At 38.2% G+C, this 15,759-nt stretch overlaps 1 protein-coding gene across 1 annotated transcript in view; it reads right to left on the minus strand.

Annotated features, from left to right (window-relative positions):
• The window catches only part of GRM8 (glutamate metabotropic receptor 8), a 314,925-nt gene that overhangs the window by 193,279 nt on the left and 105,887 nt on the right, over window positions 1-15,759 (minus strand). The window lies entirely within an intron of this gene.

Here is a 15,759-nt window from a genome sequence, read left to right on the forward strand (position 1 = left end):
TGAATGGGTCTTAAATCTACAGCTTTTATTGTTCACGCCATTGCTTCAAGTTGACTTGCAGTGCAAGAGATTCCTGCAGAGGCTTTATTAAAGTCCAAATTCTGCAGTCTGACATAAACAAAATGCAAATTCTCAGCTTTTTAAATGCAAAATATATCTGGTAACAACCCTCTCTTTCATTCATGTGACATCCAAAACCAATTGGGAGAGTGATCTGTGGTGGAAGAAATTGTTTTGTCATGTCATTCCAGTCAAAACACTGAAGATGTAATTCTAGCTAACCCAAAAGCAACTCTCAAGAACCATATCCTCTTCTTCCTCTCTCTGTAGAAAAAAATATATTTTCTATTTCACTTGTAGACCAAGCAGGCTAAAGTTTTGTTGATTTCCGATGCTGTAGAAATGAAATAGATTATCCACAATAAACATACTAGTAAAATAGCTTCTTCATCTGAATTTAAAAAAAAAAAAATGAAACCACAAAAACAAACCCTCAGTTTTCCCAGATTTATTCCATCCCACCACAGAAACCACCTGAGCATGCAAAATAGCATAAAGATATTGGTGAGTTGGGTTTGGGGATTTCAAAGGGGTTTTGCTTAATTATTCATACAGCAAATTCAGCGAAAGGTATTATTAGTTCTCTTTTTCCTCAGTTCATTTAACACAGGTCTCTCTGCTTCTTCACTTTGTGTTATTTTTTCTAGGTGTGAATGTCTTTTCTGTCATGTGAAATTGAAATCCAATCTCATTAACATACAATTTCTATTTAGATTGCATTTTCTCTCTTGTCTATAGCTAGTATTCACTGTTTTGTTTTTTGCTTTCTTTTTTGTTGCTGCTCTTCCTTAGAGTATCTTTTGTATTTTACATGAAACATGTTATACAAAAAGCAAAGGATAATCTTATTTCTTTTTACCAAAAAAACCCATAGTCCACCTCATGCAAGGCCTATATCTATTACTGTTGTTATTCAGGGAGGGTAGATGATGAAACTGCCAGAATAGCTAGTGAGGGTGTATCCTGTATTAGTGCTGCTCTGTAAGGACAGAGGCAGTGGAACAGGAAACATTGTTTTGTTTGCAGTCATTAATTTCTCTGCTGCAAAAAAAAGTAACACTGAGCAGATGCACCTTTTTTCTGAACAGAAGTGTTTTCTCTTCCTAATTAATTGGGGACTTATTCAATACTGGCTCGGCAATGCAAAATTGACCTTTGAAGATCAAAGTGAAAAGCCATATGGGGCTAAATCTCGTCTCTCTCATGCATGCTAAACTCACAGATTTCAGATGAGTTTGCATCAGGACTTAGACAAGTGATCATCATGCACCATGAGAAAGAGCTCCTGGGACAGTTTAATTGTACATCCAAAACTTTTGTGTTTCACCTTATTTTCACCTTATTTTTTCACCCTCTTTTTTTGGGTTTCTTCTGGGTAAGTTTCACCCCCACTCACATCTCCCTCAATCATCCCATTTTGCTTTAGCACAGTTGGCAAACTTCTTACAACATAAAATTTTGGGACGAGAATATTAGCACCGCATAATTTAGGAAAGCCTCCTCATTACACTGCTTCTTCATTTCAATTGTTTGAAATTCTTTTGCACCTACAGGCATATGTAGAAGCCAAACCTGGATCCAAGTGTGCTTACATTACATTACTATTTCTTGAATACCAACAGCCAGAGGGTTAAATTAATAATTCAGGATCAACCAAATATTTTTATTTCAAAATACCTTACAAACTATACTGAATATATGCATAATATAGTTTATATTGAAAATCCTTACTACAATGATACTGCATCTGCTGCCATAAGGAATGATTTACCAATTTTTCCCCTGAAATACTCTTAAATTTTAAGCAAATCCTGATGGTATCAGAAGGTTAAACTTGTAAGACCTCAACACTAACAAAAATAGCTAAAAATCTTTTAGAGATTTATCGTATTCAGTGTATTATACTCCCTTCTCACTACCAGAGTTGCATTTTATGATGAGCTACTAAGGTGCAGAATACAGTCTATGGTCTGCAGTCATTCTAGTCTTGTCTACAGCCATTAAAAAGAAGTCTAAACAATTCCAGGGTTCTGACATTGTCAAAATAGCCAAATAACACAGGTTGAAGATGCTTACAGTGATCTAATAATTCTTCAAATAACACGATTACTGCATGAAAGCCACACTCACGGAGGGCTGTACTGTATCAATCACAGTCTCACTAGGGGAGAAGTTCTTTAAGTTTCTAGCAAAGTCCTGCACTGGCATTGTTTAGGCAAAATGGGAATAAACCCTGGATGGTGTCAACCAACATAGTTCCTTGATTGTCAGTACAGATATATTTGATAACACAATTGTGAATATAACTTTTTTTAGACTGGTTGAAGATGGAAATAATAATGCAATCTCACTGTATGCAATCTTAGAATCAAATAAGAGCCTGAATGAATTTTTTTATATTCATCAAGACGTTTTTAAATTAGGACATAGAAAAGACAGATGGTAGTTCACCTGCAAAAGTGAACAAAGCTTTTTAAGAGTTTTCTAATGTCAGGATCTTCTTATTTTAGGACATCTTTCTGGATGCTGAAAGTGGAGACAGCCAAAAAAAAACTACCCAAACTCTCAATCAGTGACATTAGAAGGTCATATACTACAGGAATAAACATAATATCAGGTACAAAACTATATTAAAATCTTGTACTCTGTTAGACTTCTAGGTTACATATTTAAAATCCCAGCACATTAAAGTCAAATATGGAAGCCTCTCAAGGGTGAGACACAAGAATGCTGCATTTGACCACACTCCATGAAATGGTAAAATACTTACCTACCAAAGGGTAAAGCTGACAGGATATCCTAACTAATATTTTTTAAGTACCTTTACACAAATTCTGCATGACAGTTGCAAAAAATACTCAGGATAAAGTTCTGCACTGAATTAAACTACTCACATTCAGTCCTCCTATGGTAATCTGGTTCTCTCAAAAGCGACAGAAAAAATATTGCAAGACAAAAGAGCTATTAACATAAATTATAATGTTAAGACATGAAAAAAAAGAGATATGGCCATGGTTAGGCTAGAAATCAGAAGCTTCTTAATTAGCTGTGAAAGAGAGAGTATTATTTCAGTAGATTTAGGGAGAGCAATAAAGCCCGGAGAGGTTTTAAGAGAGAGCCAAGCCACTTTTTGCATGGGATCATACATCCCAATCACTCCAATCAGAGCCCACTATTTCTTCCATTGGGTACATTCACAGAGTTGAGAGATGTTCCCAGAGTTCAAGTCAGTGAGAGAGAGCCACAGTCCTTCACTGCAGAACCAGGAGGACTTGTGATGCTGCAAGCAAACAGGCCATGCTCCTGGCTAGGGGGCTGAGCTGTGACCTGGATTCAGTTCACTGCTCTGCTGTTCATCTCTCATGTTTCCTCAGGCACATCACCATCCCAGAAGCTTTTCATTTGTGACAGAAATAAATACTTATCACCATCAGAGGTAGGTACAAGGATCAATACTGTATGGATTTAAGATACCAGAGTAACAGCAAACATTCAACTACCTTCACAGGGTGCTTTTAATTCCAAAATCTCAGTTTTTATGGGCACAGTCTCCTCACTCTGTTAGCACACCTATCAGGCATTTTCATTTCAGGCCAGGTGACAGAAGCACTGCTAAGAGGGCAGAGAGCAGCAAGTGAGGCAGCTCAGAGCGGAGAGCAGGAGGCAGAGAGATGAAGCACTGCCTGTGGTCCTGCTGCCTCCTGAGCCTGGAGCCTGGACCGCACTGCGGCTGCTGCACCGCGGGGACGGGAGCGTGTGTGTGGCTGTGTGTGTGTGGCTGTGTGTCTGGCTGTCTGTCCGTGTGTCTGGGTGGGGCTGGCAGCGGGGAGGGCAGGCTGGAGGGCAGAGCTGGACCCCTCTGAGCATAGGGATAGCTGCCCTCTGCCTCCCACAGCCCCCCGCAGGAGGAACACGGCTGCTTCTCTGGGTCTTTCTCCTCTGCCTCCTGACTCACTTCCATCCTCCTCCACTCCTGCCCATGCCAAGAGCAGCACGACTTTGGCCAGGGCTGTTCTGCCATCTCTGGTGGAACAAAATCAGTTTCACCTGCTCTCCTGGGAGGCTCTGAGCTGCTGTTGGCTGCTACATCAAACAATGGTTCTGCCACTGACACCGTCACAGCTGCTTTTTAGTTCAGGTGCTGGCACGCTGCACGTCTGCTGCTTTGTTACTGCCTGGTGGATGCTGTCTGATGACTGCATCCCCAGAAGAAAGCCTTGGGATTAGCATGCAGCTTATCTGTATTTAACAGTCAGCCAAAACATCAAAAAGCTATGTATAAAATTGTATCTCTGTTGCTACCCAAGGGAGTCTATACTCTTCTGTGTTTTTCCCATGAACACTGATTTTATGGCATGTTATTCAATTAAGACCTTTTCATATATGTTTTGCAGTTGAAGTCATACGTCCAGCTAGTTAGCCTAAAATTCACAGACTGCCTCCAGTGTTAAACTTTCATTTTTAACAGGATACTCAGATTCCTGTTTCTAGAAAGTGAAGTTAAATTACAGCTCCCTCTGGGGCATTTCAGAGGATGACTCTAAACAAGCCAAAGGCAATACATTAAAGAACAGATCTTTATTACAAAAGCTTATAAATTCACAGTAAAGGAAAGGAAGGCCACAGAAAATTCAAGAAAATAAACTAAACTCAATAAATATGCTTTATTGATGAGTTAGTAGAGAGTAGACAGTGCTGAAGAAACAACAGCTTAGAAGACAAATCACTGTCTGGGCTAATAAGAGGTCACACCCATATCTGGCTGTAATTTTCTTATCCCCATACAGAAATCAGATCTAACTCAAATAATCAAAATATCAATGTAGGATTTGGACTCTAAGCCCAAAGTTGCCAAAAGGTCAAGAGTACAGAAAGGCTCAGCTCTAACTAGCAGTTGAGGATCTCATTTACATTCTCAGTTTCTGCATGTGCATAACAACAGAAAAAGAAGGAAGAAAATTTTTTTGCACACTGACTCACTGAATTGTTTACCTTGAAATACATCCTGCTTCAGGGCTTGTTTAATTCTCACTATAGGGATTCCTCACCTTTACAGAACGAAGTTCAAGTCTCTTAAATGCTATGTGATCCCATGGGGTCAGTATTTTAAAATTCTTTACCCTCATGTTAAATTAATAAAGTTTAGTGACTTCATCGTGAAACTGGTCATTTGGGGACCTTGTATCTAGCAAGGCTTTTAAGACTTTTTTGTGGTTTGTTTTCAGTTTTTCAGGGTGTTGGTGAGGATTTTTGGTTAATCACTTGGGCCCCACCAATGTTTTCATTTTGCTCAAGTAAGCAATTTCTTCTGAATACAGATTTCTGACAAAATTCTTTAATCAGCTTTTGCTCAGAAACTGTTTATTTCCATCTGCATTACAAATGTAGGATTTAAACAACCTATCAATTCAGCATAAGCAGCAAGTCATCTTGTCAGTCTGTCCTTTCCTCTCAGGGATGCAACTACTGTATTCTGTAGTTCTGAAGAAAAGAAATAATAGGATTAGAAAAACATTGAGGAGAAGGGGATGCCAAACAAAAGAAAAGCATGCTGCAGTTCTAAAGCAGTCTCATCTAGTACTGGGAATTGTAATCCATTTGTGCTAAAGACTTTGCCTCTGCTAATTAAACAAAAAAACCCATGAAAGGCTTGTATAGTTTGATACTGCAGTGTGGCCTACAGGGAAACATAATTAAAACATGTCCGAGTGTGTTGGTTTTGGCTTGGATGGAGTTAATTTCTTTCATAGTAGCTACTAGGGGCTGTAGTTTTGCTTTCTGATGAAAAGAGGATTGATAATACAATTATTTTAGCTATTGCAGAGCAGTACTTGCATAGAGTCTAGGCCTTTCCATACTGTCCTGACAGCGAGGAGGCCGGGGTGCATAAAAAGGTGGAAAGCAACACAATCAGGACAGCTGACCCCCAGAGAACCAAGGGACATTCCAGACCATGTGGTATTCTGCTCAGCACTAAAACTAGGGGGAAGCTGGCTGAGGGGCCACTGCTCAGAGACTGGCTGGGCATCAGTCAGCCAGTGCTGAGCAATGCTTCCATCTGTGTCACTTGTCTTTTTGGAGTGTTATTCCTGTCTCTTCATTATTTCTCTTTTCATTACTATTAGCATTATTATTAAAAGAAAAGTAATTCAACTGTTCTTATCTCAACCCAAAACTTTTTTCACTTTTACCTTTCCAATTCACTTCCACCTGTCCCACTGGGGCAGGGGGAGCAGCAGCTCTGTGGAGCTTAGTTGCTGGCTGGGGTAAACCACAACAGAGTAAAAGCAATTTTAGTCATTAATAAGCAATCTAAAGTACAGTCAGCCATACAAATACACCATTATTTAAGGATCACAATGTGTGATAAAGCCAGCAATCAAATAACCTTATAGATCCCAAACTCACTTAGCATAGCAAAAGAATAATGCCCAAGTACTTCAGAAAAATTATTCTATACATCTTTGGAGGAAATGCAAAAATATTATTCAACAGAAATAGCTAAATTTTTAAGCACTTTCAGCTCTTATGCTTTGTATCACCATTAGACAGTTTTATTTAAAAAAAACTATTTAAATAAGTCAATGTAACATCAGATATACAGTGTAATTTTAAAAGAAAAGCTCTGCAGTCTATTTTCTTCATCTTCAGAGACACCAGTCACAGGGTATTTTTCATGTACTCCAGTATTGGCTCAGCTTCAGGTACTAGGCTAAATAAGCATTCACTTAAGACTTAGTTCTGTTGAGTGAGAGTGCTATTGAGAAGAATGACCTTCTCTGCATATTAAAGTTTACATAAGAAAGGTGAAAAACTGTTTGTGACCTTGTAAAAGGCCATTATTTCTATTTAAACAGAGCTGCAGGCAAGCACAAAGCATCCTGAATTGGGTTAGAGTTGTGTGCTAATCATGCTGAAGTCTGTAATTGTGAAGGAAAATCATCTGAATATTGGTCAGGAAAACACACAAAATAAAAGCTGAAACCTATGTCTACTAATAATCCATCAGCTTTAAATTAAAAACTACTTTGAAACTCAAAGTTGAAGCTTAGGGTATTTCTCCTATCAAGCCCAAACCAAAACCAGAACAAAACAAACCATACCATACCTCCTCTCTGCTCCCCTCCCACTAAAAAAATAAACAAACCCAACCACAAGTGAAAACAAACAAACAAACAAAAAACCCCCAACCACTTTTTCCTCAGAACCTATTTTTCTATTCCTGGAATATGTGCTGCAAGTCTCAGAAAAGAGGACAATTGGGATTTCAAACACAGAGAGTCCAATGAGACTGTGAGACACGAGACATCAGACTGTCTCACATGTAGATCAAGGTAATTCAGATGAGAATTCAGTGTTTCGGAGATGAGCTGAACTCAAAGCGGAACGAGAGCAATTTGACATTCCCACTTGCCGCAGTTTGCAAAGACAACCAGTGTTTACAGAGGTTTGCTTATTGTTCTCACAATGCCTTTTCTCGGCCAATTCTTGTGTGCAAACACCATAACAACACAGTATAATAAGCCCAACTTGCCTTAGCCCCCTGCATTCCCCAGTGCACATTCAAACAAGGCTTATGCAGTTTGGCCCAGATGCGTGCACTTTTCCGTGTATTGAGGTAAGCAGAGAAAAAGCCAAGATCAAAGCCTCTTCTCTCCCAGGTGAATCACAGAGCTACAGACTCACTCTCCCACCCCACTGAGCTTAGTTATCCATGAGACACAGGATGTTTGTCCTATCAGAAAATGCTACTCAAGCAGGGTAAAGCTATGAGTGAATACTTTGGAGAATGCTGCTGGAAAATACTGTAAACAAGTGCTTGTAAGTGTCCCTCTGCTCTCTACAGAAAACAGGATGTTGAGGTGTGGACATAACACAAATGTTCACAGAGAAATACAAGTTACTGAATATTTCTGACCCTCTTGGCTGCTAAAGAAATACTAGCATAGATCATGAAGAGTCCATAAAGCTTTACTTTTTTTAGGGCCATTCAAGCTTGCAGCATTTGTTGTTTCCCTAGCCAGTTCCATCACTGGTCTGATCAAGCTCTGCTTCACACAATTTCCACCAGACTGCTCCCTCCTTGAGTATTTCCAGGGCTCATCCAGCAGGACTTGCCTGACTAATCTCCCTGCTTGTGTCCCTGTGCTAACCTTACAGATTATCCCTCAACTCCACCAACCAGTTGTCTCCCCAGTTTGCATGCCAAAAAGACAGGAGAGCTATTCCTCAACCTAACCATGTCACACTGGAGGTATTCAACACCTCGAGTTAAAAGCAAAACTGTTCATTATGTAAGTATGAAAAATACATGATTCTGGAGACCCGTGAGTCTTGCAAACATACAGAGCTTCTCATCCTTTTAAGCCGGACCTTAAGTATCTTCATGACATTTCAGTGCATCTTGAGTCACTCCTGAACCCTGGAGCCTTTTTAGTCCAGTTCACCTCAGCAAGACCAAGAGTTAAGCCATGTACACAGAGTTCCTCTCTTCTTACCTGCTGTGTTTTTTGACAGGTTTTCCAAGTGATCCTGGGAGTTTCTCTATATATGAAAAGCTTGGCCTCTTTATTCTGTGTTTAGTCATATTCCGCCCTCTTCCTGCAGATTGATGAAGTGGATCCATTTCTGGTCAAGGCATAGTCACTAAAATTTAACTATTGTCCTGAGGCTGAAGGGTATATGTTGGAAAACTTGTCAGCAAATGTCGATAAATATTTGCCAAGAAATATTCACAATACACAATTTTTCTAACTACAGAATGATTCTGTAATATTGATTGGAATTCACATAACATATGCAAGCTCCCCTAACCATCCTATGTGCCTACTGATGTCTCTTTGAGTTGCTGCAAGGACAGGCAGCATCCGCAGTTGTTGCAAAATGTGCATTTATATAACAATATAAATGTATCTACTCTAATTTTAGCTCCTGCCAGCAGGGGAAAGTGTTTGCAGCTAAAATACAAAGTTTGAGTTTTTCCTAAACAATTTATTCTTACTAACTGTTCCACCAACCATACTCACACATGAATAAAATGCAAGTCATTTTCCTGTTAATATTTCCAGCATATTTCAAATTTCATTTCAAATCTCAAATATGTTCAATTACAGCTTAGTTAATTTTCTACATTTCTTCTGATTGTTCTGCCCCTGCACTGTAAACGATGAGAAGATCTCTGCTGTGACTGCAGTATAGATTCTTTCCTTTCACTATTAATAATCCCATAGAGATATATGAAGCAGCCTTGCAAGGTTTGTTTAAGTTTCATTATTTTCCTAATTTTCCAAAACTGAGTACTTCCATTGTTACTACAAGGATAGGTTATATTGAATATTGTTCCTGTCAATTAAAAAATATTTTCATATTCAGAAATATTTCTATGCTATACAGTAGCAGAATAAAGTGGCAGAGGAGGATGGACTATCCCTCAAGACAGACATTAAATTCCTTTTTCATTCCTTCAGTTTATGTGATGTTCAGGTTTGGGATTTTTCTTTTGTTTTGTTTTAACTGGTTGCCATGTGAACTGGCAATAAAGTATGCAGCCTTCTATACCTGTTAATGTCGTCCCATTTAGAGAAAAGAGAGGCAGCTTTTAATGTATCTCTCTCTGAGAACAGATTGTGTTGCAGACTCGACCTCATGCAAAAAGAGAATTCAAAATATCAACAGCAGCTCAGTAAAACTGCAGCTTGCACCAGAAAATTTGCCAACATGCTTTAATTTGGGAGCAAAACTACTGACTTTATTATTCCAAATACAAAATCATCACTAACAGGACTAATAGCAAGTGCTATCAATGGAATAGCGTTTGAATATTGGGATTTTTATTCATCCAAACTTCCTGAAATTTGAGCATTTATAATGAAAAACTTTTATAATTAGTATTCGACCTCTGCACAAACCACATTATCTTGTAGATCAAGAATTAAGTAAAATGCATAGGAATATAAAAACATTTGTGATGGAGATGGAAGAAGGAAAGAAAGAAACATTCCTTACAGGAAAACAACACTTAGATTAATGCCAAAAAAAACCCCTCAGGATTGCTAAATATGATGGGAAGGAACTTGTACATTCCAGCCATATGCTGAGACTCATCTCTTCTGGAAAAAACTGCATTCAATACAAGTGTATCTGGGGAAGAGCTCTTAGCTGGGTACAAACCATAGACACTTGTACTCAATTTGTAAAGGGAGGAAATGGAAGAACAAGAGGGAGAGGAAAAGCTATATTAAGAAGTCAAATTGCAGGAGCCCTTTGACTGCTATTACAAACTGAAGAAGATCTTCAAAACTGAAAACCTGCCATTAATCTCTTATTTACATGGAAAGCACATGCTTCTTTTTATCTGAAATACTTGCAGTAATGACAGGAGCTGAGACTAGACAGATAAACACAATATGTCTGGTTATCAAGAAATTTAAATTTCTTATCTAAATTTGGGGTTGAAGCTTGATATTTGCTTACTGTGAGCAGATAGCGCATCTGCTCAGTGAAACTTCTGTTCCCATCATTTTTACTGCTAATACCAGTAGTGAAACAGCATTTTCATGGGGCCCATTTTTTCAAGAACCAGTCATTTCTAACAGGGAGGAAGTCTAGTTACTGAATCGATCCCAAAATCAGAGATTTTAAACCCCCAAAGTTTACAATGGTGAAGTCCAACAAGAAGCTAGTCACAAATCTATATCATTCACTCAAAAAAATTTAAGCTAAAATTGCTCTGAGTGTGGCACGTGAGCTAAACAAACAGACATTTTATGAGGTAACCATTGAGGAAATTTCCAGGAAGGACTGCTTTTTTCTGTATTTTTAATCACATTTGGTAAACACAGCAGCTGTATACATCTGCTTCTTTCTATGCATGTTGAGTCTAAAAGTGAGTGGCTGTGAGTGGCCATGTTTATTTATCACTTTATTTAATTTTTTAAGAGTTCTGGAAGCATGTGTGATCTTTACCAGAAGATCATGTGGTCCTTCCAGCAGCTGTGCTGCATAAAGAAAAACAGCAATGTTTCTGCTTTTTTTAACCAGCTAAGCCAAAGCCAGGGAAAATTGGAGGCTCTGATACTATTCATGCAAGAAAGATATAAAGTAATCTCTAGTAGTTTTCTGGCCTGGGGTTTTTTGGTTGTTTTTTTTTTTTGGTCAGGCTAACATGCAAGATACACCTCTACTTTGAAAACAGCGCTGATTCTGGTGGTTGGTTTGAAGTCTCTGCATGGGTACTCATAGTGTCCAATGTAGCACTTTTGAAAGCAAATGCAGAAGTCATGCGAAGAGAGCAATTCAACCTTAATCACATAATTAATTTAAAAAATGTGGTTTTTTCATACTCTGCTATATGTCCATCTCAATCTCTCTCTTATTTACATAAAACTCCCACTGATTACACAGATGAGGGTAATTACACTAAATCATTCTATGGGAGTGCTGCCAAAGACACTCAAACCCAGGTTCTGCTGTACACATGTCATATAACGGAGATATCAATTACAGTGCCCAAAATTGAGCACAGAGCTTATATTATTTCAACAGGCACACATACTCTGACATTTATGAATTATTAGGCTACAGTTTATCTATTGATCTACAAGCAAATTCATTGCAATAGGGCAGCATTAAGCATGACTGCTAGAGAAGTGCCTAGGCATATCTCAAGATTTTACTCATTTGTTCTTTTAACACCACAGAGTTATACAGAGAAAAGAGGTAGGTAATGTCAATATCATGTCTTGAAGAGTCAACACATTTCATTTCCTAATACATGAACAAAACATATTGATTCTTAAAATAATTTGTTTTGCTCCTTATTGTGAGAACACGCTCTTCACCAACAGTTGAATGTGGTGAGGCCTATGAAGGTGTGAGTCAGGATTGCCAAGAGGACTGAGTGAATACTCCCTCATATTTTGAATGCAAGGCCATTCTGCCAGCTGCTCATGTCACTAAGGTGACATTGCACCTCTGAAATGAGTTAGTTTATATTTTAATGGTACCCTATTTCTTGACCCCAAATCTTACATTTGCTGGATCAACACTATCACAAAGCAGCGAAGTCTGTCTGACATAGCAATGTTTTAATATGTGATGATTCATCGTGACAGGACACTGAAAGCCCTGTGGCATGTGCAGAAAAGCTTTAAATTGTACATAGTTGTTAACATTTTAATTAAAAAGGCAAATGCACAAGAGAGACGAGAACAATCTTTCTGTATCACATCACTTTTATTTGCTCCACTTACCAGCAAAGAATGGTTTGGTTCCATTAAGAAATTCTATTTTAAGAAAATTTTTTCCTCCCTACTTCCATATTTTCATTTCTTTTCTGCGTGGCATAACTAAAGGCATACAGCTCCTGGCTGCAAATACTACAGAGGATCACTAAATATAGGACAGCATGAAAATATGTTGAATACATTTGTCAGCACTGTATTAAAACAGAGCTGCATAGCAGAAAGATTCCCTCATTGTTAATATATACTGGCTTTATCACCTTTCCAAGGTGAGAGCACCCACACAGGTACCATAATCAGTGACATTTTTGCAAAGTGCTTCAGGATATTTTATTTATTTTTTTCCTCCATAAAATGCATGCTGAAAATGTGCTAATGAAGGTTACACTACTTTTTAATATTATGTTATTAGCAGAAATTCAGTATTTCATTTCATTTTACAGAGGTCTGAATCTCCCTTGTTTGAAGTGCTGCCAGCACAGCTGCAGAGTACATCTCAGATAAATGGAAGCCATGACAAACAGAATGAGTTAACCCAGTGCAAGCTTTCCATCAAATATGCACAGCAGGTAAACAATTGCAAACTTCCATATTTTCTCTGCACTGCGAAGACATTGTAGATGACATTAAGCTGTTATGTAGCAGGGGACATCAAAGCAGTATGTCGCATCAGCAGAAAAACCAGAAATAGCACAAGAAATACCTCCACAAACTATTTTCAGCTTTCTCAGGAAAACTACTGTGAAGCTGCATGGTAGAGCTAAAAAAATTACAACAGTTTGCAGAAATGGACCAATGTTTCTTAATGAACAACCTTTCAGCTTCATAACAGCTCTGCAGAACAGAACTGCTGTAGAAGTCTCTAGCAAAAAAAAAAAAGAAAAAAAAAGAAAAAAATTTTGCTAATGATACAACCCCATAATTATTGAACATAACTGTGAGATCCACAATGGCTCCCAAAAGTCTCGCAATAAAAGCAAAAGTGACAGAAACCATCCCTAAACCAGACTTTAAAATAAACTTGTTACTTTTATTCCTTCCAGGTAACAGAAGCTCCACTGTGCAAGCCAAGTTGTGATGAGGCATGTTTTAACACCATGACTGCAAGGGAAGGCAACTCTTGGAACAAACGTTTAATCTGCTCTGTGCTATCAATTGATGCTTCTTTAAAATCTGCTCCAGAGATTGGCAGGGTTCACTGTCTGCCTACAACGTGTTCTACAGCCCTAGAACAACTAAGAAGAGGTGTAGGCAAATCATCCTACTGGTATTTTTGAAATCACTACAAAGGAGTTTGTACCTCACCAGAGACAAAAAGCTCAACTGTGCTCACATCAGAAATAACAAATTTTCATAACGATTTTGGTAAGAGTACTTTTACCATTGGAAATAGATAATGAAAGATAACTTGGTGCAGGTTACTGTAGAATAGTTTATGTCTGAACATCTCAACAATAATCAAGTACAGGTATATTAATTTGTTCTCTTAACATTGGTTGCAATAACAATAAAAAAACAAAAACAAAGAAAAAAAAAAAAAAGCCAAATTTTCTTTCCCTTCATGACTGGATATTTATATTGACTCTCTCCTGTTCCCAGTAAATTACTTGGGTCAAGTACAAGACAGTCTTAATAGCATTTGTTATCATGCAGACTTCTGTCAAACAACAGTATCTTACATTTCCACTGGCATTTCTTATCATTAAATGTCCGTGTAAGTCTCCTGGTTTTAGCAGATATCTCGCCTACTGTTTTTCCCTTCTGACATTTAATCAATAATCCTCCAATCAAATTAGTCATACTTAAAAAGCTTACACCTATCTGCTCATTCACAATGCTAAATGACAGATGAAATGCAATGTTATATGAAATATCTTACACAAAAGACAGTATGTTTTTACACCCATGGTATACAGGACACAAAGTAATGAGATTAAACTGCAGCAAGAAAGATTCAGGTTAGAAAAAGGAAAATCATCCAAAGAACCAGGGCATCTAAAATACTCAAGCAAGCTGCTTAGGGGTGCTATGATACATCTGTCATTGGAAATATCCAAAAGCACAAACAAAAGTCTCCCTTGAAGTGTTACAGGTCTTGCCAATCTTGCTGTGGGTGAGACAGACTAAATAACTTCTTCTAGCCCTTTCTACCCCAGACATTCTAGAAAGTGCAAGAAGCATGTAAAATTCAAAGTTCAAAAATTGGGCTAAAAAAGCTTATACTACCATCTAAATTCATATTTGAACTTCTCTCTAGAACCTACTTCATTCTTTAAGCACCTGTTAACAAAAAGAACACCCCTTGGGAACTGATACTTCTTAAGTAGAGAGTGGGACAATGCAGGGACAAAGAGAAAGCATCCAATATAACCAGTAGTACAAACGATGAGACATTCACTTTTATTCATCTTGCCCAGTTGGGATTTAAAAACTCATAAAAGTTATGAGTCACATGGCTTAGGTGAAAAGAATTATAAAGAAAAGCTACATAGTGTAACATTTCTTAATATTATTTTCATCCATAATAGCAAGATCTCATTAAAATATTAATGAAAATGCCACTGACATATAACAAAGTGAGTTAGACATATTTCCTGTACCCACAGCTTCAATTTCTCCAGGGATTATCTTCATACCATTAACTACATATTTTGATGTCAGAAATATTTGAAATGTAGTAAGACAAGAAAACCTTAAAAGCACACACATATCCAGGAGGAGAAGTAACCCAAAGAAATCTGGATCTACATTCCAGGGAGCCAAAGCACCACAGCACCATGGTAGCAATCACACAGCTTGCTCCAGCAAAGAGGATCACCATGTGCAGTCATCCCCACATGCACCCTTACATCTACACTGCATTTCTGACCTGCCAGTGCAGCTGTTTCTGCAGTAGCACCATAATAACCCAATCCAAAGGCATGATCCAAGCTTAAAAGCTTCTGTAGTCATAACTCCAGTAATGCTATTTAGTACTACCTGCACTAGCTGAGCTCAACCTGAGTTCACTATGGTCAGGACATAATACCATGAGCAATTGAGTTTGTTACATGAAAGGATGAAGGTGGAGAATGACTCTTGTTGCAGGGATTATAACCCTCCCAGCTGGCCCAGCAGCAGCTGCACAAGGATGTGCATTCAGGCCTCCAAGGAGCAGGGAAAAGTGATTATGCTCTTTTGTGCTGCTAGCAGAATGCCACTTGGCGTGACATTTCTGTGTTTAACAGCACCCCTTCTCTTGCAATATTTTTCTTTGGGCAGATAAAAAAGTCTATCCACAAAGAAATTGTAACCCTCTTCTACACTGTGAAAAGATGAATGGGGATAAAATCAGAGGAAAGTGAGGAGTTACATTTGCATCCTAACAGAAGTTATAACGGTATGGAAACCATAGGATAAAATGTAGTTGGCTGTTTCCTGGATGGAATGTGGCTCACATGCTCGAAACCTATTGCAC

The sequence above is a fragment of the Geospiza fortis genome, unplaced genomic scaffold, assembly GCF_000277835.1.
Source record: "Geospiza fortis unplaced genomic scaffold, GeoFor_1.0 scaffold195, whole genome shotgun sequence".
Taxonomy (NCBI): domain Eukaryota; kingdom Metazoa; phylum Chordata; class Aves; order Passeriformes; family Thraupidae; genus Geospiza; species Geospiza fortis.